This window comes from Bufo bufo, chromosome 7 (genome assembly GCF_905171765.1).
Source record: "Bufo bufo chromosome 7, aBufBuf1.1, whole genome shotgun sequence".
Taxonomy (NCBI): domain Eukaryota; kingdom Metazoa; phylum Chordata; class Amphibia; order Anura; family Bufonidae; genus Bufo; species Bufo bufo.
The window spans coordinates 81,662,239-81,686,314 of NC_053395.1; positions in this window are offsets into that span (position 1 = coordinate 81,662,239).

Below are 24,076 nucleotides of genomic sequence, written 5' to 3' on the forward strand. Positions count from 1 at the left end.
GGGCTGCTGGTAAAGTGTATGCATGTGTATTAGTACAATTGTAGTTAGATGTTGGGGAGGACTTGGGAATGTGGTAGTGTAGTTCAGTGTAGTGTATAGGCAATCAGAAGTAATCAGTAGTGTTTTATGTTTATTTAGGTATAAATGGGCGGAGTCATCAATAGACGGCTCCTCCCATTTATGAATATTAACTATCGATATTTGCATAAATATTGGTGATTAATATTCCCCCATAACATTGGCGAGCCAGGCCCACTGCTAGGAATTTGTTTTCTGTGTTTGTTTTTGGTGAAAAAAATTGTTTACGCTGTGAACTAGTCAGGCGGGAGGGACGCGTTCAGTGGATTCTGAGCGTCCATTGTCTGATAGTTCGTACAGGTAAGGCATTTTGTTCAATCAGAACCAAACACAGAGCAATCTCTACAGCAGAGAATTTAAATCTTTCTGATTTGTGTATTAACGATTTTCTGATTGCCTTGCACGCCCACTGAACACTGGAGAGAAGTCGTCGCATACGTCACTGAAGAGAGGACCATCGCCGTTGGAGCTGAACAGAGAAGTCCGGCTGAGCGGGAGAAGGCGTTCCTGATACTACAGGACCTCCTCTACGCAGCACACAAGGGACAACAAAGGACAGCACCAAGGAAGATGGCCTCTCATCAAAACGTGAGTATGGACTTCTCCACACTACACCAGCTAGCTAAACACAGCACATTTAACCCCATCCTTTCCACCACTTACAAGTCAGCAGAAATGCTGTGGTCTGATTTGTTAGCACAGGCTTGTAGTTACGACAAGCTATGTGTTAACAAACGGACGGTTTTGAACAAGGCCACCAAACGGCTTCGGATGCTGGCCAAACTCATTCATACGTTTGAGGCTAGCATCTGTAAGCCAAAGGAAGTGGCGCTGGTGTCTCAGTCAATGGAGACAATTCCTCCGGCCATTCACTGCCAGTGCTGTACCAGTAATTCGGACCAGGTTTCGGCATTGCGGGCACAGCTGGCAGAGAATGTGCAGTCTACTGTTGACCGAGATGCGCAGGTGGCTAGGATAGAGTCACTGTTAGTAGAGCTGCAGAGGCAGAAGGAGGAAATTGAGGCTAAGTTGACTCAGTCTTATACTGAGGTCAAGGCCTTCAAGGAGCGGACTGCCTCTACTGACGTGACAGTAGCCAAATTGAAGGCTGAGGTTGCTGTAAGGTCCCAGCTAATGTCTGGCATGCAACAGGTTATCACCAAGTTGGTGCCGGCCCTTTCTTTTTCCATAAAGCCAGGGTCGGAATCTCCCAAAATGTTGTCCTGTGCAGGGCCACAAGGGGGGAGAGTAGTCTGTGACCAGTCTAATCATCAGGTCAAGCCGGTCCAGACTAACAGAGATTTTTCCCTGACTTTGGGAAAAAGAACTGTGGTGAAGAGTGCGTCCCTGAGGATGGAACAATTCAGGAGAAGGGAGCACGGCTGCAGTGTAGATGGACCTGGGCCATGCAGAGCAAACATCAGATGTTTTGCATGTGGTGGCCTAGGTCACATAGCGAGACACTGCAAAACAGATAGGAACATAACACACAGGACAGGAAACCAAGTCACGTGTTTCAGGTGTGGGAACAAAGGACACATTGCAAGGAATTGCCCTTGTGCAAGTAATTGCAATGTGTCCAACAGTATCAGCCAGGTAACAAATTGTGCAGTGGGGTCTAGTCAGCCTGGCCATAACGGGGTTACCTCTCGGCAGCATCACCAGCTGCTGAGGGGTCAGAGTGGCCAAGCTAGGCTAGGCAACATTTGACACCCCTGTACGATTTGTTACACCGTTTGTTCCCTGTGTATGTCCATGTTGTGTGTTTTTGTTATCTGTTTGTAAGTTTTTCTTGATGTTGGTGGTGGTAGTCCTTGTCTACGGATGTGTTCCACCATGCTGATTTTTGTAGTTTACATTCCTTGCTGTAAGTCCAGTCGCTGCTGTGTTTGTTTCATTCTGTGTCCCCTTGCAGTGGAACAGTGTTATACTGTGGATCGAGAACGTATAGGCTCGCGAGCAGATAATTTCACACGGGAAATCCTACACAAAGGATGATGTGATATTATTCTGGGCAGCCAGGGTCTCGGATCGATACAGATAGCGCTGTTGTGCTCAAGGTTTTTGGTAGGGCTGTGTTGCGCTGGGGACTGGGGCGGACAGACAACATTGGTGTAATGTTGTGCTGCGCACTTGATTCTAGTCCGGTCAGGTAGCACAGCTCTGATAGGGATTGGACGCAGAGTGTTTGGCAGCAGAGTGTGGACTGTGTTCTTGTGTTGTGGGGTCCTTGGGAGCCAGGGCATGATTATGCCATTGGTTCTGCGGGCCCCCACAAGACGGGATCACAGGGGGAAATCAGCCTGGGTACACATGGGTGGACGGGGATGCGGTGCCATCAATAACAAGATGGTGCTTTGTCCACAGCACTTCAGTTATCCTAACCTAGTAGGGTGGCCATCCTTATCTGTTGGTGCAGAGGGATGTATAGCAGAGGACGCAATCCTCTGAAGGTAGGGTGTTCAGACACCAGTGTTAGGATGACGAGGGGTCCTGTGAGATAATGGGCAGCCCAATACCTTTCTCTACTCATGGGTCAAAGGTATTGGTGCTGGGATTTTTGACATTTAATTGCACCGTGAGGGGAGAAATCCCCCAGGAGCGCCTGGTATTTTCTTCTGCCATAGGTGTGTTTATATGGAGCAGAGGAAAAACCCAGATGACGCCACAGAGACCAGCTATTCCCCCTGACACTGTTGTGAAGCTCCAGAGGATCCCACTGGATTTTGGCTACTAAGCGAGCTCTGCCTAGAGGTGTTCTAGAGATGGAAGACTGCCACAATCCAGCGGGAGCATTATTTAAGGCTCTGGAGGAAGACTTGGGAGACGTTCGGGTGGAAGAACCTACTATCACTTGTTTCACCCAGTGAAACTTCTTCTGGTTCTGGTCATCGTCATCGGAGGGTCAAGGGACTTATTGACCAAATACAACAGAACCAGACAGAACTTTACAGAACTATCCGGAGGGGGAGGCTCAGGACATAACTCAAACATTGTTCCTGTAGCCAAATATTGTATGGACACACTTTGTTTCCTATGAGGGTTCGGGACGTATAACTTGTACTACCCTGAAACCCCATAGCACATTGTATTGTACATTTATTGATTGTGTTTGTTGTTCGATGGTGTACCCATAGACACTCTAGGTACAAATGTGTGACAGCCCACACCCAAGGAAACTCTCCCAACACACTGTGGTGAGTTATTATTTGGCTGTACACATTTGCATCCTATAGTCATTTCCCATTGACACAGGGGTCTGCAACCTACCTGTGTCTTTGGAGGTGTAGAGATATGCCAGGTTGCATGAGTCTCTATGGGTACACACATTTAATGGAATTTGGTGGTGTTGGGAGAGATGTGACCTGTTTCTGTGTGAATGGGGAAGAGTAGATTCCTTAGGGACAGGCCCCCCCCCTCCTTTACCAAGTTCATTTGCCACTTTAACCCCAAGAACGGTGACGTTTGTAAGGGTTGGACTGAATGTCAGTGAGTGCGGTGTTCTTTCCCGCAGTTAGAATTTAGGTACTATGACATCACCTCTTACCAGAAATTCTGACCTGCCTTGTAAAGACCTACGTATCTGTCCATGGGAGAACCTCTCCAACAACTGAGCCTAAAGTTGTACTTGTGTTAAAAGGTCAGCCTACGGCCGTCCGTACCCCATAAGGAGGTGCTACATGGATTAAGGGTAAAGTCAATCTGGAATCATTGGGAGTGACTGACACCGAAAGACTGGCACTGACATTGGGGGTGACGGACGCCAGAAGAACAACACTGGCAAAGAGAAAGAACACGGTCGCTGAGTGGCGTGATAAAAACGGCGAAGGTGAAGCCATTCCCGAGTCAGAAATAGACTACATAGGGAGTGGCTGACACCTGAGGATCATAATGTAAGATGCAAGTAAATTCCAGAGAAGAAGACTGTGTATTCTGTGGATGGAGACGCCTGGTTACGTTGAAGGGCAGGTCGGAGGTGTTAGTGCACGATGGGTGATGACTAGGTACCTAAGGGCCATATTACTTCAGTCCTTCTTGAACTGTTACCAAGAGGGGGGTTGAGGGGGCAAATATATCCCAACACTTCCCCAAAGTTTATTGTCGAATTGCGACAACAGGGGGATTGTTGAGGGAAGTTTGGATTTAAATATATATGTATATATGCCCATACATATATGCATGTATATTGGCCCTTTTGCATGGGCCGGTCCAGGTGGTATGGGTGTATACATAGAGATGTATGTATGCCCCCTTGTCAGCATACATCTCTATGTATAATATATCCATATGCAGGTGGGCTTATTACTGCCCATTTATGATATTGTGTATATGGACATGCATGTAGATGTGCCCCAAACATCTATATGGGTGAATATACCTAAGTGCCCCCAGGTTGGGTAGTATGTGTGTGTGTACATATATATATATATAGATCAGCCTGGTTCGTTTATGACGTGAGAGTGTGTGATGTTATGTGGCAGCTGGGGGCTTACAGCTTGTGCAGGAAGTCCTTTGTTTCAGCTCTAGCATTCCGTCACACGACCCCACGATGATGTCATCACCCTCCTGTTGAAGAAGGAGGAGGGGGGCTGCTTTTGTGCTATAAAGCCCCCAGCAGGGCAGACATGCTCTCTCTTGGATTCCTGGTCTGCAATGAGACACATGGGAGCTGCACCCTGAAGAGAGGCCACATGGCCCTGAAAAATGGCTGAGTACCAACCATCCCCTAACCCCTGGCTGCTGACTTCATGTCTCAGCATTAATCCTTGATGAGCCTGTACCCTGGAAGCAGCCCAGTCACCCCCTGTATAACCCTTGGTTACCCTTAACCTCTCCTGCCCTGAGTCCCCCTATAATCATATATCCCCTGTGTTCCCCCAGGATTGTAGATCCCTCATATCCCCTGTTCCGTAATAACCCCTGGTTATTCCCCGTAGGGATAGTATATTGTCAGGATTGGGTGGGCTGCTGGTAAAGTGTATGCATGTGTATTAGTACAATTGTAGTTAGATGTTGGGGAGGACTTGGGAATGTGGTAGTGTAGTTCAGTGTAGTGTATAGGCAATCAGAGGTAATCAGTAGTGTTTTATGTTTATTTAGGTATAAAGGGGCGGAGTCATCAATAGACGGCTCCTCCCATTTATGAATATTAATTATCGATATTTGCATAAATATTGGTGATTAATATTCCCCCTTAACAGAGGACAACCATACTTTATCCCCAACCTGAAAGTTTACCCCCCTTGAACGTCTCCTATCAGCCTTGAGTTTCTGAGAACATTGAGCCTTTTCTAGGTTCGATTGAACCCGGGCCCAAACTGTGCACAGTTTGGAGGAGAGTTTATCCGCTTCAGGGTTAGAGGAGGAGACGGACGACCCAGAATGAAAACGGGGATGGAAACCATGGTTACAAAAGAAAGGGGAGACCCCAGCGGAAGAATTGACACGGTTATTCAAAGCAAATTCAGCCAATGGAAGAAATTTCACCCATAATTGCTGGTCATCAGTAACATACGACCTCAAGAATTGTTCGACAGACTGATTAAGGCGTTCAGTCTGCCCATTACTCTCAGGGTGGTAGGCAGAGGAAAAAGACAATGAAATTTTACATTTTTGACAGAAGGCCCTCCAGAATTTGGACACAAACTGCACACCCCTGTCAGAAACAATATTTTCCGGGATACCATGCAATCGAACAATTTCTTTCACAAAAATAGACGCCAGGGTTTTGGCATTCAAGAGTTTAGACAGGGGAATGAAATGGACCATCTTGCTAAACCTATCCACCACTACCCACACTACAGTCTTACCCTCCGCCAGCGGTAGGTCAGTTATAAAGTCCATCGAGATATGGGACCAGGGTCTACTGGGAATGGGTAGGGGTCGTAGGTTACCAGCAGGGCGAGTCCTAGGTGTCTTGGACCTGGCACAAGCCTCACAGGCTGACACATAGGACTTGACATCCCTAGTTAGAGTGGGCCACCAATAAGATCTAGAAACCAGATCCTTAGTGCCCTCAACACCCGGATGTCCACAAAAGGCAGAATCGTGACACTCACCCAACAGCTGGAGACAAAATTGTACGGGAACAAACAACTTATCTGTTGGGGTGGATACCGGTGCCAGATGTTGTTCCGACCTAATGCGAGCCGAGATATCCTGGGTAAGAGCTGCTAAGAAGATTTTTGCTGGTAGGATGGATTCAGGTGGTACCTCAGTAGGTTGAAAAGCCTGGAAGCTCCGAGATAATGCGTCCGCCTTCACATTTTTACTTCCCGGCCTGAACGTGATGGAAAAATCAAAACGAGTAAAAAACAGAGCCCATCTGGTTTGACGGGATTCAACCTCTTAGCAGACTCGAGAAACATAAGGTTTTTATGGTCAGTGACAACAGTTACACAATGCCTTGCCCCCTCCAGAAAATGCCTCCACTCCTCAAATGCCCATTTAATGGCCAGCAGCTCCCTATTCCCTATGTCGTAGTTTCTCTCCGTGGGAGAGAATTTCCTGGAGAAGAAGGCACATGGTCTCAGATTAGTAAGGCTAGCAAGACCTTGTGAAAGGACTGCTCCTGCGCCGTCCTCGGACGCATCCACCTCCACAATAAAAGGTTTCTCCTGATCAGGCTGGATCAGAATGGGAGCGCTACTGAATGCCTTTTTTAATTTTTCAAATGAAGAAATGGCCTCAGTAGACCAATTCTCCAAATCCGCCCCTTTCTTAGTAAGGTCGGTCAACGGTTTAGCAATTACGGAAAAATTTATAATAAATTTACGATAGTAATTGGCGAAACCTAAGAACCGTTGTAAGGCCTTTAAGGATGAAGGTCTTACCCATTCCTTAATTGCTAGTACCTTACCAGGATCCATCTTGAAGGCGTGAGGAGTCAGAACATGCCCTAGAAACAGAATCTCCTGCACACCAAAGACACATTTCTCTTGTTTAGCGGATAGCTGATTCTCCCTCAACACCTCTAATACTTGTCTAACATGAGACACATGGGATTCGAAGTCAGGAGAGAATATCAAAATGTCGTCAAGATAGACAATAACAAATTTACCTAAGAACTCCCTAAGAATGTCATTCATGAAGTTTTGGAACACAGCTGGGGCATTGCTGAGTCCAAAAGGCATCACCTGATATTCAAAGTGTCCTACCGGAGTATTGAACGCCGTCTTCTATTCGTTTCCCTCCTTGATTCGGATTAGATCGTATGCCCCTTTCAGGTCAATTTTGGGAAACCAGGTTGCCCCCAGGACCTGGTTAAATAAATCCGGAATCAATGGGAGGGAGTATCTATTCTGGACAGTGATTTTATTTAATCTCCGGTAATCGATACATGGCCTAAGACCACCATCTTTTTTCTTAACGAAGAAAAACCCCGCCCCCATAGGAGAGACAGAAGGTCTAATATGCCCTTTACCAAGGCTCTACTTAATATAATCTTCCATGGCCTTGCGTTCGGGCATAGAAAGATTATAAATTCGTCCTTTAGGAAACTTGGCCCCCTCTACTAGCTCTATGGTACAATCATAAGGTCTATGGGGGGTTAGAACCTCCGGGGTTGGTGATGAGAATACATCAGAATATTCTCTAACAACAGAGGGTAAAGTATCAGACTTTACTGAGACCCCAGCCTGTAACACGGACAGGCACGAGTCACACTTAGGCCCCCATCTCACCAACTCCCCATTGGACCAATCTATAGTGGGGTTATGTAGTCGGAGCCAAGGCAACCCTAGTACCACCTCAGCAGGTAGGTTCTCCAGGACTAGAAGCGAACATCTCTCTGAGTGGCACACACCCACGGTTAGAGAAATCTCCGAGGTACATAAGCTCACCGTACCACCAATAAGAGGAGTAGCATCAATAGCCATGACATGGATAGGAGTTGGTAAGGCAAACATAGGAATACCCAATCTAACAGCATACTCAGAGTCAATAAAGCTAGCCGCTGAGCCAGAATCAATAAAGGCCTTACCCGGCCATTTATCTACTCCCAGAGAAATCGTAATGGGTACCGAAAGCTTACATTTAGAAAATTCAGGGTGTACCTGGTCTTTAGGTTGCCTTGCCTTAGGAGACTTGACAGAGAGGACCTTCTTAGGACACTGGTTGATCCAATGGTCAGAATCTCCACAGTAAAAGCATTCTCCACGTCTGCGGCGAAGATTCCCTCGGGTCATGCCAACCTGCATGGGTTCCTCGGTGGAGACCTCAGCATTGTCTCTGGGATAGGCCTCTGGCTGGACCACCATCTGGGAAGAGAATTGTTGTTCCTGTCGTCTCTCTCTAACCCGTCGGTCAAGTCGGACAACAAGGGTCATCATCTCCTCTAAGGTCTCTGGAAGTTGATAACTGACCAGAAGATCCTTTAATTTATCAGACAGACCTGACCTGAACTGACTCTTCAGGGCTGGTTCGTTCCATCCTGAGGGGACACACCACCTTCTGAATTGGGTGCAATAATCCTCCGCTGGTAAATTGCCCTGAACCAGTGCCTTTAGAGCCGTCTCGGCTACTAGAGTCCTGTCTGGTTCATCATAGAGGGTACCTAGGGCCTGAAAGAACCCCTCCACAGAATATAAACAACTGGCGCCAGCAGGTAAAGAGAACGCCCAGTCCTGGGGATCACCCTGTAATCGGGAAATGATAATGGCCACGCGTTGACTCTCGGGCCCAGAGGACACGGGGCACAAACGGAAGTAAAGTTTGCAACTCTCCCTAAAAGAGAGAAACTTCTTCCGGTCTCCAGAAAAGGTTTCTGGGAGCTTAATCTGGGGCTCAAAATGCGGACTGGAGGCCTGAGGAGTGAAAGAGCCTTGCCCTAACTCAAAAGAGCTGAGTTTTTCCCCTAACTCCTGCACCATCTGCGTCAGATTAGAGACATAGTCAGTCAGGGTCACCAGAGGATTCATAATACAGTGGTTATTGGGCCTGTTAATCTGTAACGGTCACGTACACACACACACACAGGGGGGGAGGGAAGTGACCACTGCGCTCCACCCTTACCCCTGGCCCTGCCTACTTGCCTCGCGAGTCCTAATGACAGGGGACAACTGGACGGCAACCCTAACTTGGAATAAGTGCAGGGATGACAGACAAACAAACAACAGGACGTGAACGGACCGAGTCAATACCAGGAAAGCTACAAAGTACAAAGGATTAAGCAAAGAATGGTCAGGAGAAGCCGGGGTCAAATACCAGGAGAGCAGAGAAGTACAAGAGGAGTCCTAAGAGAGTAGTCAGGTGGGAGCCGAGGTCACAATACCAGGACCGATGCGCAGTACAGGAGGATCAGGCAAAAGGATGGTCAAGGAACAGGATCAGGTAAGTATTCAGCAGTCCAACAGATAGCCAGGAACCTAGAAATTAACAGGCAACCTGTAGCCAGCAGGCTGCCTGTATTTATAGTGGGGAGTGAGGGTCATGTGGCCAGCGTCACATGACCGACAGACCAACCAGTCGAGCACCGAGTGATCAGCTCGGCGCTCAAGGCAGACTTAGGAGCAGGGAGCCACCTAGCTAGTAAAGCTGCCCTGGGAATGAGGTCAAACACAGATCCTCATTCCCAAAGCTAAGCAACAGGTCTGCGGGCGATGGGGGACCGAGTGCACCTTCGGAACCCCGTGACAGTAACAGGGATTAAACTATGAGAATAGTACTACAGAAAATACCACTCATATTGGGTGTGACAGTAAATTGCACGGCGCAGACGCAGTCACCGTGGATTCAAACAAAGGGGAGGGAGCCAGCGTTTTTTTAACCATCTCCCCGTTTGAAAAATCAATTCAATAAATGGACCCCAGATTGGGGACGTAACAGGGATTAAACTGATGAGAATAGTACTACAGAAAATACCACTCATATCGGGTGTGACAGTAAATTGCACGGCGCAGACGCAGTGACCGTGGATTAAAACAAAGGGGAGGGAGCCAGCGTTTTTTTTAACCATCTCCCCGTTCAAAAAATCAATTCAATTCACCTTTCGGGGACCCTTGGTGTTGTACGTGGCTGGGTGGAGGAAGAAACCTTCAATGACATCAACGGGACATGGCTAGCTTGGTATCCAACCTTGTGCAAATGGGGAGTTTGCGGTTGGGCAAATGGACTGTTTGCGGTTGTTTGCGGTGCATTAAAAGGGGAGTTTGGTCTGTCAATGTCTGTGAAGCGGGCGTAACCCTTACACTACCTGATCGATACAACATCATACCTGATCGTATACACACACTGGATGTTTTAAACCACGTTGTTCAAAAAAAATTGGGATTGTTAGGTGATTTATGCCCTTTATGAATTAAAACCCAACTCTGCGTCAACTATGTAATTTTCCATGGGAGTTTTGCCATGGATCCCCCTCCGGCATGCCACAGTCCAGGTGTTAGTCCCCTTGAAACAACTTTTCCATCACTACTGTGGCTAGAAAGAGTCCCTGTGGGTTTTAAAATTCGCCTGCCTATTGAAGTCAATGGCGGTTCGTCCGTTCGCGAACATTTGCAAAAATTCGCGTTCGCCGTTCGCGAACAGAAAATTTTATGTTCGCGACATCTCTAGTGGGAAGTGGTGACAGGTCCTTTTTCACTTAAAACAGAGTAATATCAATTTGAACTATGTAGTCTCCCACCTTCCAAATGTTGTAAAACAAAAGATGAGAGAAAAAATAGCCATTGTTACCAGATAGTCAGCGCTATTTCTTCACCTATCATTCATTTTAATTTTATGAATGATGACTGATATAAGCTTGTGTTATTTCTTTACTCTATAATTATTTATAAATCATACCTTTCATGAAATTACACAGTAAATATTTTCATAGCAAATTAATTCAACAGCTTTTAAAAGGGGGGGTGAAAACGTGCCATATTGCAAACACTAAAAATGGTTCCATACATCTGCAACAATTAAAGCCCAAACCAACCTGGCATAACATGGTACAGTAATTCTGTAATTAGATTCCATTCACAATGCAATATTAAAATAGATCTTAAACGTATAAAGAAAAGTACCTTCCGTGAAAACTTACTAAATTCTTTCTATTTAATGAAGAGGAAAGAGCAAAGGAGCGGCAGTTATATAAATTATTCACCTGGCAAGGCAGTTGATATACACATATGGTCAACCTTGATGCAATACATTTATCACACTGGGCTGCCGTATTTCTCTGGGCATCCAGACAGCCTTTTTTCTTTCTTTTTTTTTTAAGCAGTTAAACTGGATATAGCACAGAAAGCTTCCTTTACTTATTTTATTGTACAATTCTTATCACTTTGTAATGTGTACAATTACATCAGTATTAGTATCAGAGCTCTTTATAGATGTCAGCTACAACAGGTATGAGTGTTTGCGTCTCTTATAATACAACTGTTTATTTATACTCTTCATACATATTTTTTTAATTCACAAAATAATGCACTTTTTCTCTAGAATATGCAGATCTTGATTACTTGGGTATCCTGAATGCATTTACAAAGATTCCAACTGTTTTTAGTTTTTGTGTTAGAATTTATGTGATGTGTAAATTGTTGGATAGATAGTTAAATACTATGGACATCTTTGCATCAAAATTATTTTTTATTGTATTGCACCTATTAGGCTAGTTTCACACTAGCGTTATGAGCCCCGGCAGAGAACAGCCTCCCAGAACTCTCTGGATCCGGCACTGCTGGGTGCCCGCCGGCTCTATTGATAATGGGGTCTGGCGGAGAGACAGACGTTACCCAGCAAATATGCCGGGATCCGTCTGGATGAAAACTACAGCGTGTTCTCTGCAGTAACCGCCTGCCAGAACTCATAACACTAACATGAAAAAAGCCTTATGTGATAAAAAAAAATGTTTTGTAATTAAAGATGTCATTGTAATTTAATTAAAAATTCTCAAACGTTTCTGTTTTGCAGCCTGCATCTTTTCACATGCAATGCAGGAAACTCAGTCCCATTCAGAGTGAAATCCATCAGAAAAGTTCTTTGATGGCTCACACTGAAGTCCTAATGGCTGGGCTCCTGGATGATCTTTCAACCTGACATTGTTGCAACCAGGTAAAATAAGCCTAAGGCCTCTTGCACACGACCGTATGGCTTTTTCAGTATTTTGCAGTCCGCAAAAAACGGATCCGCAAAAATACGGATGACAGGTTGCCCCTGATGGAACAGTACTATGCTTGTCCGTTATGCGGACAATAATAGGACATGTTCTATCTTTGAACAGAACGGAAAAACGGAAATACAGAAACTGAAGGCATACAGAGTACCTTCCATTTTCTTTTCGGATCCGTTAAAATGAATGGTTCCATATACGGTCCGTATATGGAACGCAAAAAATGGAATGGAAACGGGAAAAAAAAAGTGGAAATGTGTGTGCAAGCCTAAAACTTTAAAAAAGATGAAGAGGGTATATGCAGCTCTGTATAAGGCCTCATGCACACGACCGTTGTGTGCACCCGTGGCCGTTGTGCCGTTTTCCATTTTTTTTCGCGGACCCATTGACTTTCAATGGGTCTGTGGAAAAATCGGAAAATGCACCGTTTTGCAGCCGCATCCGTGATCCGTGTTTCCTGGCCGTGAAAAAAATAAGACCTGTCCTATTTTTTTCACGGCCAACGGTTGACGGACCCATTCAAGTCAATGGGTCCGTGAAAGAACACGGATGCACACAAGATTGGCATCCGTGTCCGTGATCCGTGGCTGTAGGTTAGTTTTTATACAGACGGATCCGAAGATCCGTCTGCATAAAAGCTTTTTCAAAGCTGAGTTTTCACTTCGTGAAAACTCAGAACCGACAGTATATTCTAACACAGAAGCGTTCCCATGGTGATGGGTACGCTTCTAGTTAGAATACACTACAAACTGTGTACAAGACTGCCCCCTGCTGCCTGGCAGCACCCGATCTCTTACAGGGGGCCGTGATCAGCACAATTAACCCCTTCAGGTGCGGCACCTGAAGGGGCTAATTGTGCTGATCACGGCCCCCTGTAAGAGATCAGGGCTGCCAGGCAGCAGGGGGCAGACCCTCCCCCCCCTCCCCAGTTTGAATATCATTGGTGGCCAGTGCGGCCCCCCCCCCTCTATTGTAATAATAGGTTGGTGGCCAGTGCGGCCCCCCCCTCCCTCTATTGTAATAATTCGTTGGTGGCACAGTGTGCGCCCCCCCCTCCCTCCCTCTATTGTAATAATTCGTTGGTGGCACAGTGTGCGCCCCCCCCTTCCTCCCTCTATTGTAATAAATCGTTGGTGGCCCATTGGCCCCCCCCTCCCTCTATAGCATTAACAACGTTGGTGGCCAGTGTGCGGCCTCCCATCTCCCCCCCCACCCCATCATTGGTGGCAGCGGAGTTCCGATCGGAGTCCCAGTTTGATCGCTGGGGCTCCGATTGGTAACCATGGCAACCAGGACGCTACTACAGTCCTCGTTGCCATGGTTACTTAGCAATAGTACAATAGTAGAAGATTCATACTTACCTGCTGCTGCGATGTTCGTGTCCGGCCGGGAGCTCCACCTACTGGTAAGTGACAGTGACAGGTCTGTGCGGCGCATTGCTAAATGAACCGTCACTTACCAGTAGGAGGAGCTCCCGGCCGGACACGAACATCGCAGCTCCCAGGTAAGTATGAATCTTTTACTATTGTACTATTGCTAGTAACCCGCTGCCACCAATGATCGGGGGGGGGGGGGGGATGATGGGAGGCCGCACACTGGCTACCAATGTTGTTAATGCTATAGAGGGAGGGGGGCCAATGGGGGGCGCACACTGTGCCACCAACGATTTATTACAATAGAGGGAGGAAGGGGGGGGGCGCACACTGTGCCACCAACGAATTATTACAATAGAGGGAGGAGGGGGGGGGCGGGGGGTGGGGCACACTGTGCCACCAACGAATTATTACAATAGAGGGAGGAAGGGGGGGGGGCCGCACTGGCCAGCAATGATATTCAAACTGGGGAGGGGGGGGGGGTCTGCCCTGATCTCTTACAGGGGGATATGATAGTACAATTAACCCCTTCAGGTGCGGCACCTGAGGGGTTAATTGTGCTGATCACGGCCCCCTGTAAGAGATCGGATGCTGCTAGGCAGCAGGGGGCAGTCATGTACACAGTTTGTAGTATATTCTAACTAGAAGCGTCCCCATCACCATGGGAACGCCTCTGTGTTAGAATATACTGTCGGAAATGAGGTTTCACGATCTAACTCATATCCGACAGTATATTCTAACATAGAGGCGTTCCCATGGTGATGGGGACGCTTCAAGTTAAAATATACCATCGGATTGGAGAAAACTCCGATCCGATGGTATAAAAGGGACTCCAGACTTTACATTGAAAGTCAATGGGACGGATCCGTTTGAAATGGCACCATATTGTGTCAACGTCAAACGGATCCGTCACCATTGACTTGCATTGTAATTCAGGAAGTATCCGTTTGGCTCCGCACGGCCAGGCGGACACCAGAACGACTTTTTTTTCATGTCCGTGGATCCTCCAAAAATCAAGGAAGACCCACGGACGAAAAAACGGTCACGGATCACGGGAAAACGGAACCCCATTTTGCGGACCGCAAAAAAATACGGTCGTGTGCATGAGGCCTAAGAAGAATGGAGCTCTGCCATGGACCCTGTGTATACAGCCTATTAGGTCGGGTTCAAACATGACTGAAAATCCAGGGGAAAAATCAGCTGCAGTTTTCTTCACAAAAAAGGCAACAAAACCGCATGAATTACATTTAGTTTTTAACACGGGACAACAAGTAGATTTTACCCTCTCCATTGCAAAAGGTGAAATCTGCAATAGAAATCTGCTGATTGTGTTCCTCAACTTGATACCATCTCAACCAAATAAGTTTATATTGGTTTCATCAGCCCACAGGACATGGTTACAGTAATCCATGTCCTTAGTCTGCTTGTCTTCAGCGAACAGTTTGCAGGCTTTCTTGTGCATCATCTTTAGAAGAGGCCTCCTTCTGGGACAAAAGCCATGATACAGACCAATATCAACACCAAATTTAACACACCTGCTCCCCATTCACACCTGAGAACTTGTAACACTAACAAGTCACATGACACTGGGGGGGGGGGGGGGGGGGGCTAATTGGGCACAATTTGGCCATTTTCAATTAGGGGTAAAATCACTTTTGTTGCCAGCGGTTTAGACATTAATGGCTTTGTGAGTTATTTTGAGGGCACAGCAAAGTTACACTGTTATACAAGCTGTACACTGACTACTGTAGATTGTATCGAAGTGTCATATCTTTAGTGTTATTCCATGAAAAGATATAATAAAATATTTACAAAAATGTTAGGGGTGTACTTACTTTTGTGAGATACTGTATTTGATACTACGTTGAGTTGGTCAGTTTTGTAGAGAAGAACTAGAAAAATTGCAATGTCCAAATGTGCAAAGGCTGTAGATTTCAGTGTGATTAAAAGCATATTCAATATTTTTGTGTTTAATAATTGTAATGAGTGGAGATTATTTTTAAGATATTTGTTTCTACTTTTTTTGTTAATCAGTTTTAAATATCTCAACATTACATCTGCTGTGATTCCTTGATGGCACATAATATGACGTGGAAAGCAGAGGCACTCGATATTTTTTTTAAATGCACGGTGTTCATAGTCATTTTTAAACAGAATTTTCCCTTTGTCTGTAGGCAGGTAAATGTGAAATGATGTGACACTGTACAAAACCAGCTAGAATCAAATAAAATATCTTCATAGTAATACTATACTTTTCCTATAGTAGACAGTCTGTTAGGCAATATCATAAATTCTGTATATATTTTTTAAACTAACGAATATGGTTTGTAATCATATATAATTTCACATTAATTGCTTGAATGTCAGGAACAGGTTATAAAATGTATTCTTTAAAACTCCCTGTTTGATCATAACTTGACAAACAATTCTTATGTTATGCTTCGCTGGCTTCACTCTACCAATCCAGATGTTTTTCATTTCAGATCATTTAACAATTATAGCTTTTTGTGCCTTTAAGTTTTATCCATAGGGATAGATGCATTATAGTTATATGCTTTCTGTTTTGCACTCACATTGCATTTACTGTTTTCTACTTTTATTGACATTTGTACATTACAAAGTTGAACTTTAATAATAAGATTCATCAGTTCCTTATGAATGCTGATTGCTTGACGATAATACAGTTCAGTTATTGAGATGGCAGGAATGGAAAACAACCTCTTTTACCTTAGCGTTGGGGAATCTGGATGACAGTTGCACAGACCCTCTTGGGTGTTAGAAAAATAAGCCACCTGGGAATAAAACACCTTAAAGCAACCCTCCAGACTCCCCTTTGCTGAGGCTCAATAGCTTCATCATTTATGCAGAATAATAATTAGTAATAGACGAACATCGGTCGGGACGATTCACGAACGCGATTGCGGGCCCCATTAACTTTAATGGCAGGCGAACCTGAAAAATCTTCAGGTCAGTATTGCAGCCATCAAAACTTACAAGAAGTGCATAAATCGTCCCACAACATGGAAAGTGACATACCAGAGGGGGATCAATGGCAAAAATTCCCACAAAAAATATGTATTTTAATCAGGGGCCATTTTTATGCGTCTTAAAGGGAAACTATCAAAAATGTGGCCTGCTGGAGTCTAGAAAAATTATATTTTAGGCCACGGGAGTACAGGCCCCAAACATTAGTCATTCACCGGACAGAAAACATCAAGTGATTATGTGGCTGGAGGTATATTAGACGGTCATTGGATACCAATTTTACTTCAGTCCAGTGGAGTACAGGCCCCACAAATTATTAATTCAATGTACAGAAAAGAACAAGTGATTATGTGGCTGGAGGTAAATTAGACGGTCATTGGATATAAATTTTACTGCAGGCCAGTACAAATAAATGGCAAATACATAACCCAAAATGATAATAGGTGAAATTCGATAACACGTGGTTGTTACAGGTGTTGAATTCATCCGAGGCCCCAACAATTAGGCATTCACCGTACAGAAAAGATCAAGTGATTATGTGGCCCGAGGGATATTAGTCGGTCAATGGATATCAATTTTTCTGCAGGCCAGTGGAGTACAGGCCCCAACAATTATTAATTCAATTCACAGAATATAACAAGTGATTATGTGGCTGGAGGTATATTAGACGGTCATTGGATATAAATTTTACTGCAGGCCAGTACAAATAAATGGCAAATACATATGTTTAAAAGAACTAAAAATATAAAATTTGATTAAAAACATGGCTAATGAAATCCCCCCTCTTGAATAAACCCAAAATGATAAAAGGTGAAATTCGATAACACGTGGTTGTTACAGGTGTTGAATTCATCCGAGGCCCCAACAATTAGGCATTCACCGGACAGAAAACATCAAGTGATTATGTGTCTGGAGGTATATTAGATGCTCATTGGATATCAATTTTACTGCAGGCCAGTACAAATACATGTCAAATACATATGTTTAAAAGAACAAAAAATATAAAATTGGATTAAAAACATGGCTAACGAAATCCCCCCTCTTGAAAAAACCCCAAATGATAATAGTTGAAATTCAATAACACGTGGTCGTCACAGGTGTTGAATTCCTCCGAGGTCCCAAACATTAGGCATTCACCGGACATAAAAGGCCTTTTATGCCGCTGTATTTACAAAAGACAGAAACCATTCTTTGTTCTGGGTGGTGGCGGATATGTGTAGGCTGGCATGAGGAAATTCAATTAAACGTGGTCATCTCAGGTGTTGGATTCCTCCAAGATCCATGCCTCATTCATTTTTAGAAATGTGGGGTAGTCCGCACTATCATGAGCTAGGCGAGGACACTCGATGAAGGGCAAGCCAAGAGTTCCATTGCAAATTGTGCCAGCTCTGGCCACAGGTCAAGCCTGCACACCCAGTAGTTAAGGAGTTCCTCGCTTCTCAGAGCATCCACATCGGCAGTTAACCCAATGTAGTCGGACACCTGTCTGTCTAGGCATTCCCTGAGGCTGGATCCGGAGGGCGGCTGTCGATGGGTTGGCTGCAAGAATGATCTCATATCCAAAGTGACCAACACATCTTTAAACTGCCCTCTTCTTGCATGAGCTGTAGGATTGGTACTCGCAATTGTTTCTCTGTGGGTGGAAATTCCTCTGCCAGTGCCTGCAACAGCAGAATGCAGCATCCAGGGAATCCAGGGATCCCAGAACAGTTTAAAGCCTGCTCTTCTTGCTCCTCCTCCTCCTCCTCCCCAGGCACCATCCTCCTCTGACTCCTCTTCAGACTCCTGCTGACTTGTCACAGATGGAGTAGCCCCCCCTGGGAATTCATTCAGCATTGCGTAAGTTATGATGTCACTGATGGCACCCTGACTGCGACTGACCAGTTTGGTGATCTCATCAAATGGGCGCAGAAGTCTGCATGCGTTGCGAATGAGCAGCTACTGGCGCAGTGAAAAAAACCAAGCTCCCCAGAACCTGTCCTGCCGCAGAGTTCGTACAGGTAGTCGTTAACGGCACTACTTTGCTGGACCAGCCTATCAAGCATATATAAGGTGGAGTTCCAGCGTGTCGGACAGTCACAAATCAGATGTCTGACGGACAAATGGTGTCACCGCTGAACGTCAGCAAGGTGAGCCGTGGCTGTGTAAGATCTTCTAGAGATCTTCCTGGCCTGTCGCAAGACGTCCTGGACCACGGGGTATTTGGAAACAAATCGCTGCACGTCTAAGTTCAGGACGTGTGCCATTTTGCCTTGTTTCAGTGGGCTCAGCAGATTGGCACCATTGTCGCACACCACTTTACAACTGTCAAATTGAGCGGGGTTAGCCACTGATCGGCCTGTGACCACAAAGCTGAAAGCAGTCCAGGACCGGTGTGGCTCTTGGCTTCCAGGCATGACAGCCGCAGCACAGCATGGCAACGTCTCACCTGGCACGTCGAATAGGCTCTGGGGAGCTGGGGGGGTGCAGCGGAAGAGGCGGTTGCAGTGGAAAAGGAGGAGTCAGCCGAGGTGGAGACGGAGGATGGAGTAGGAGGAGGAGAAGAAGAGGCAGGCCTACATGCAATCCGTGGCGGTAAACCCAAATCCACATGGGTGCCCCGGGTTGCATGCTTGACAAAATTTGGGGAGTAAAAGTTATGTACCTTACCTGCCCATGTTTGGTAGACCACGTGTCTGTGGTCAGATGTATCTTGGCACGACACTGTGTGCCAGAGTTACATTCACTTGCTGCTGAACATGGCCATATAGCTCTGGGATGCCCTTCTGGGGGAAATATTTCCTTCCGGAGACCTTCCATTACGGTGTGCCAATAGCCACAAATTTTCTAAAGGGCCTCCAAGTCCACCAGTATATATGCACACCCAAATTAAGGAATAGGACAGCGATTGTATGACACAAAGGTAACAAATTTTATTGAACAAATTGTTTCAAAATAGAATCGCATATATATTAGCAGCATTACATTCACAGGAATAATACCCGCAGGACTGCCATACATGATACAATTCAGGATATTAATAAACCTGATCTCTTGAGAAAGCGACCGCGAAACATGTGTCGGGATTCAGGACTGCTTTGGTCTGTATATTTTACCTTATTGTCTCCTATATGTATTGATTCATCTTGTGGCACTGTGCACTTTATTTATGGCTGAGGTTTATTGATATCCTTAGCCTATGGGAGTAATTGTTACCTATACTGTATGTATCATGAATGGCAGTCCTGCGGGTATTATTCCTGTGAATATAATGCTGCTAATATATATGCGATTCTATTTTAAAACAATTTGTTCAATAAAATTTGTTACCTTTGTATCATACAATCGCTGTCTTATTCCTTAGTTTGTGTGTATCATTGATGCTTTGACAGACAGCTTTATACCAGGCGTTCTTTGCTCTGTGTATTGGGTGACAGTTTATATGGCAGTAGTTGGCGGGCTAGCAGTTCTGACAAGCCAGCAGTCAGCCGTTAGGCAAGAGGGTTATCCGGCGTCATCAACCTTTTACGTCTAAACATTTGGGCCACGGAAGCCTGCCTTTTGCCAGATGAACATGATGACGGCACGGTGGAAGGTGGAGTGGAGGACAAATGGGAGGATAGAGGAGAAGGAGAAGAGGCAGGACGTGGAGCACTGGAAGTATGGCTTTGGGGTTCTGACAGCGTTGCTCCCACTGGGATCGCTGATGGGAGGCCAGGTGCCTTCTTAAGGCGGTCATCCCTAGGTGACCTATGCGTTGACAGCACAGGCTGCAGATGGGAACACTATTGTCAGGAGCTGACACGTTAAAAACAGCCCACCCAGCGGAGCCATGTGCCGGCGTCCTGGGAGCGCCAGATGTGACAGTGCATGGTGGATGTCTTGCTCCAGATACATTTGCAGTCTACTTTTTGCCTCCTGTGCCCTGCGAATTCTGCCTGCTTCTCCTCCCTATCTGCTGCTCTGTCTCTCCATCTGAACTCCCCTGCTCTTCCTCTCTTGTGGGCACCCACGTGATATCCATCGACACATCATCATCATCACCTTCACCACCACTGACATTAGAAATCTCGAAGTAGGCAGCAACAGCGGGGACCACCCTCCTTTGGCTGATCTGGGCACTGTCGTCAGACCGCTGGGTGGCGGCCTTTGCTAGCTCCTTTTCCTCATCTGATGCCAAGAATGGCTGCGCATCGGTAAGGTCTGGGAATGGATGGGAAAAAAATTCCTATGACTCGAGTGGAGGGGCTATGGTGGTGGTGGTAGTGTCTTTGGGGGTGCACACAGCAGAGAGTGAGGAGAGTGCTGATACAGAGGATGAGGAGGGTGCAGAAGCGGAAGGCTTAGTGAGCCACTCAAACAACTCTGGTGCGTCCTTTGACGTAATCGCACGCACCTTCTGCAACTTCCCACTTAGGCACTGGCCTAGTGCACCTGCCCGACTCCTAGCACCCCTGCAGAATGGCCTGCCTCTTTCTCTGCCTGTCATTTTCAAAATGACCCTGTGACAAAGTCACTATTGAAGAGCAGTATTTGTGGAAGAAGGTATATATAACCCCTTAATGAGTATTTGCTGGAAGAAGGTATATCAACCCATTTAATAAGTTTTATATGGGGGCAACTGGTATATCACACCAGTTGCAATTAGTTGTTTCAATAGCGTTTGTCCCTCTGTATAGCTGCGGTATCTCAGCAGAAACACACACAAATGCTGCACAATACAAATGCACTATATAGGAATTATACTGTATTATAGGTATATCACACCCCTGTCTCAACCAGTTTTTTTGGGGGGCAACTGGCACAGCATATCACACCAGTTGCAATTAGTTGTTCTAATAGCGTTTGTCCTCTGTATAGCTGCGGTATCTCAGCAAAACCACACACAAATGCTGCACAATACAAATGCACTATATAGGAAGTATATTATAGGTATATCACATCCCTGCCTCAATCAGTTTTTTGGGGGGGAAACAGGTATATCACACCAGTTACAATTAGTTGTTCCAATAGCGTTTGTGTCACATCTGTGACAGGTCCCAGAAGGTCTGAAAGATTATCTACGCATTAGTAATCTGACAGCCTCTTTTGGTTTCACTTTGTCTGTGTGTTGCTGGTATGTCCACACCTCCTGTTCAGGTGTGGATCATGTGACCTTTACCTCGCACTATTTAGTCTGACTTTTACCATCACTCCTTGCTTGGGATAGCTTCATTTGGTCTTGGAAGAGCTGGAGTGTGGTTCGTGTTGAAGTCCTGTTCACCATTCATCCTCTGAAGTTAAGTGTTCCGCCTGTCGTGTTTTGTATTCCCCCCCCCTGTTGTTTACTAGGCCTCAGTGAGACGCTAGTTCCTTCACCAGGGAAAGAACGGGTGGTCTCTGCCCTATCATTATCTTTAGGGCATCTGAGGGTCACCAGGGTTTTCTAGGTTCCCGTGTATGGGTATCTCTACCATCGAGAGGTGCCCATACAGATAGGAGTTAGGGCCAGGAGCAGGGTTTTATAGGTGGTGACCCTTTTCCTTCCCTAGCGGTGAGGCCTAGTGTCTTTCCCCTTCCTTCTTGATTGTCTTTTGGTGTTCTCCCCTACTACATCCGTGACATTATCCCAAGCCAATACCGCCATTTTTCTCCTGATCTGTGCAGATGTGGATACTATGTCTGCACTGGTCGAACAGCTGCAGAATCTGACTTTGGAGGTAGCAGACCTCCGCGAAACTGTCTTGCAGATTCAGAGTCCAGAAGCTGATGGTTCCGGTGGTGGGTCCCAGGCCTGTCCTGAACCGAAGGTGGCTCTCCCGGACAGGTTTTCCGGGGGTAGTGACAATTTCATCCGGTTCAGGGAGTCATGTAAATTATACTTTAAGCTGCGTCCATACTCTTCTGGGGATGAGTGTCAACGTGTGGGTATGATTATTTCATTGCTTAAAAAGGACGCCCAATCTTGGGCTTTTTCTCTGCCGACCGGATCACCGTCCCTCCGGTCGGTAGATGAATTCTTCAGAGCCTTGGGTCTCATCTACGATGATCCGGATCGGATCTCTCAGGCCGAGACCAAGTTACGAAGTTTGCGGCAAGGAGAACATTCCGCGGAGACCTATTGCTCTGAATTTAGGAGATGGGCTACCAATACTGAGTGGAACGATCCTGCTCTCCGTAGCCAATTCTGTCAGGGTCTGTCTGAGAGACTGCAGGACGCGTTGGCCTTTCATGAAAATCCTGTGTCATTGGAGGCAGCTATGTCCCTGGCTGTACGTCTAGATTGACGCCTGAGGGAGAGATCTAGGGGTCCTCACCTTCAGGACGTACTGTCCAATAATTGTACTGCTTCCTTTGACACTTATTGTGGAGAGACACTGGTAGTTGCGCCTTGTGATGAGCCTATGCAGTTAGGAGGAGCTACTCCTGGCAAAAGCTTGGGTCATGTAAAAGGAGTCTGCTTTTATTGTGGCAAGAAAGGACATTTTGTGAATATTTGTCCGTACTTGCAGCATCAAGGTGTAAACAAAAAGAAAAAAAACTTTTAATCCTCAAATTACTATTGGTGGTGTGGATGGGGAGCAAGAAAACCTACTTTTCTTTTTGACTGGTAGTACCCATTTTCTCCAGTCTGCCAAGGTGGCGCTAGAGTCCAAAACTGTGAAAATGGAAGCATTTATCGACAATGGGGCAGGAGTTAACTTGATTGATGGAGAGTTTGTATGCATTCAAAGTATTTCTGTCTTTGCAATTGACTCAGAACCTCTCACCCAAAAATGCCTGTCGCAGGTAGTGAATGACATTCATTTAAGAGTGGGTGATTTGCATCAGGAATCTATCTCATGTTATGTATTAGTGGGTCTGCCTGCTCCGTTGGTGTTGGGCTTACCATGGTTAAGCAAACATAACCCTAACATCGACTGGCAAGCGAGACAGATTCTCGATTGGAGTGATTTTTGCATGGACAACTGTCTTAATGCATCATTCTCTACGGTGACCAATAAAACTGTACCCTCGTTCATTTCAGAATTGATGTTTTCTCTGAGAGTGGTAATCAGGAGTTGCCTCCGCACCGGGAGTATGACTGTTCCGTCAATCTTATTCCCGGAGCTAAATTGCCCAAATCTCAGTTATATAATCTTTCGGAACCCGAAAGAAAGTCCATGCGAGAGTATATTACCAAGAGTTTGGCAAAGGGACATATTAGACCATCCAAGTCCCCAGTGGCTGCTGGGTTTTTCTTTGTAAAGAAAAAAGATGGTACCCTGAGACCATGCCTGGACTTCCGTAAGCTCAATCGTATTACCGTCCGTGATCCTTACCCCCTTTCTTTGATTCCGGATTTGTTTAGTCAGATTGTCGGTGCCAAGGTGTTCTCTAAGTTGGATCTGAGGGGGGCATATAATCTGGTAAGGTTCAAGGAGAGGGATGAGTGGAAGACCACATTTATTACCCCTGAGGGTAATTTTGAAAACCTGGTCATGCCCTTTGGTTAACCAATGCTCCTGTGGTTTTTCAACACTTTGTCAATGACATCTTTCATCATCTGGTGGGGAGGTTTGTCGTTGTATACCTTGATGACATACTA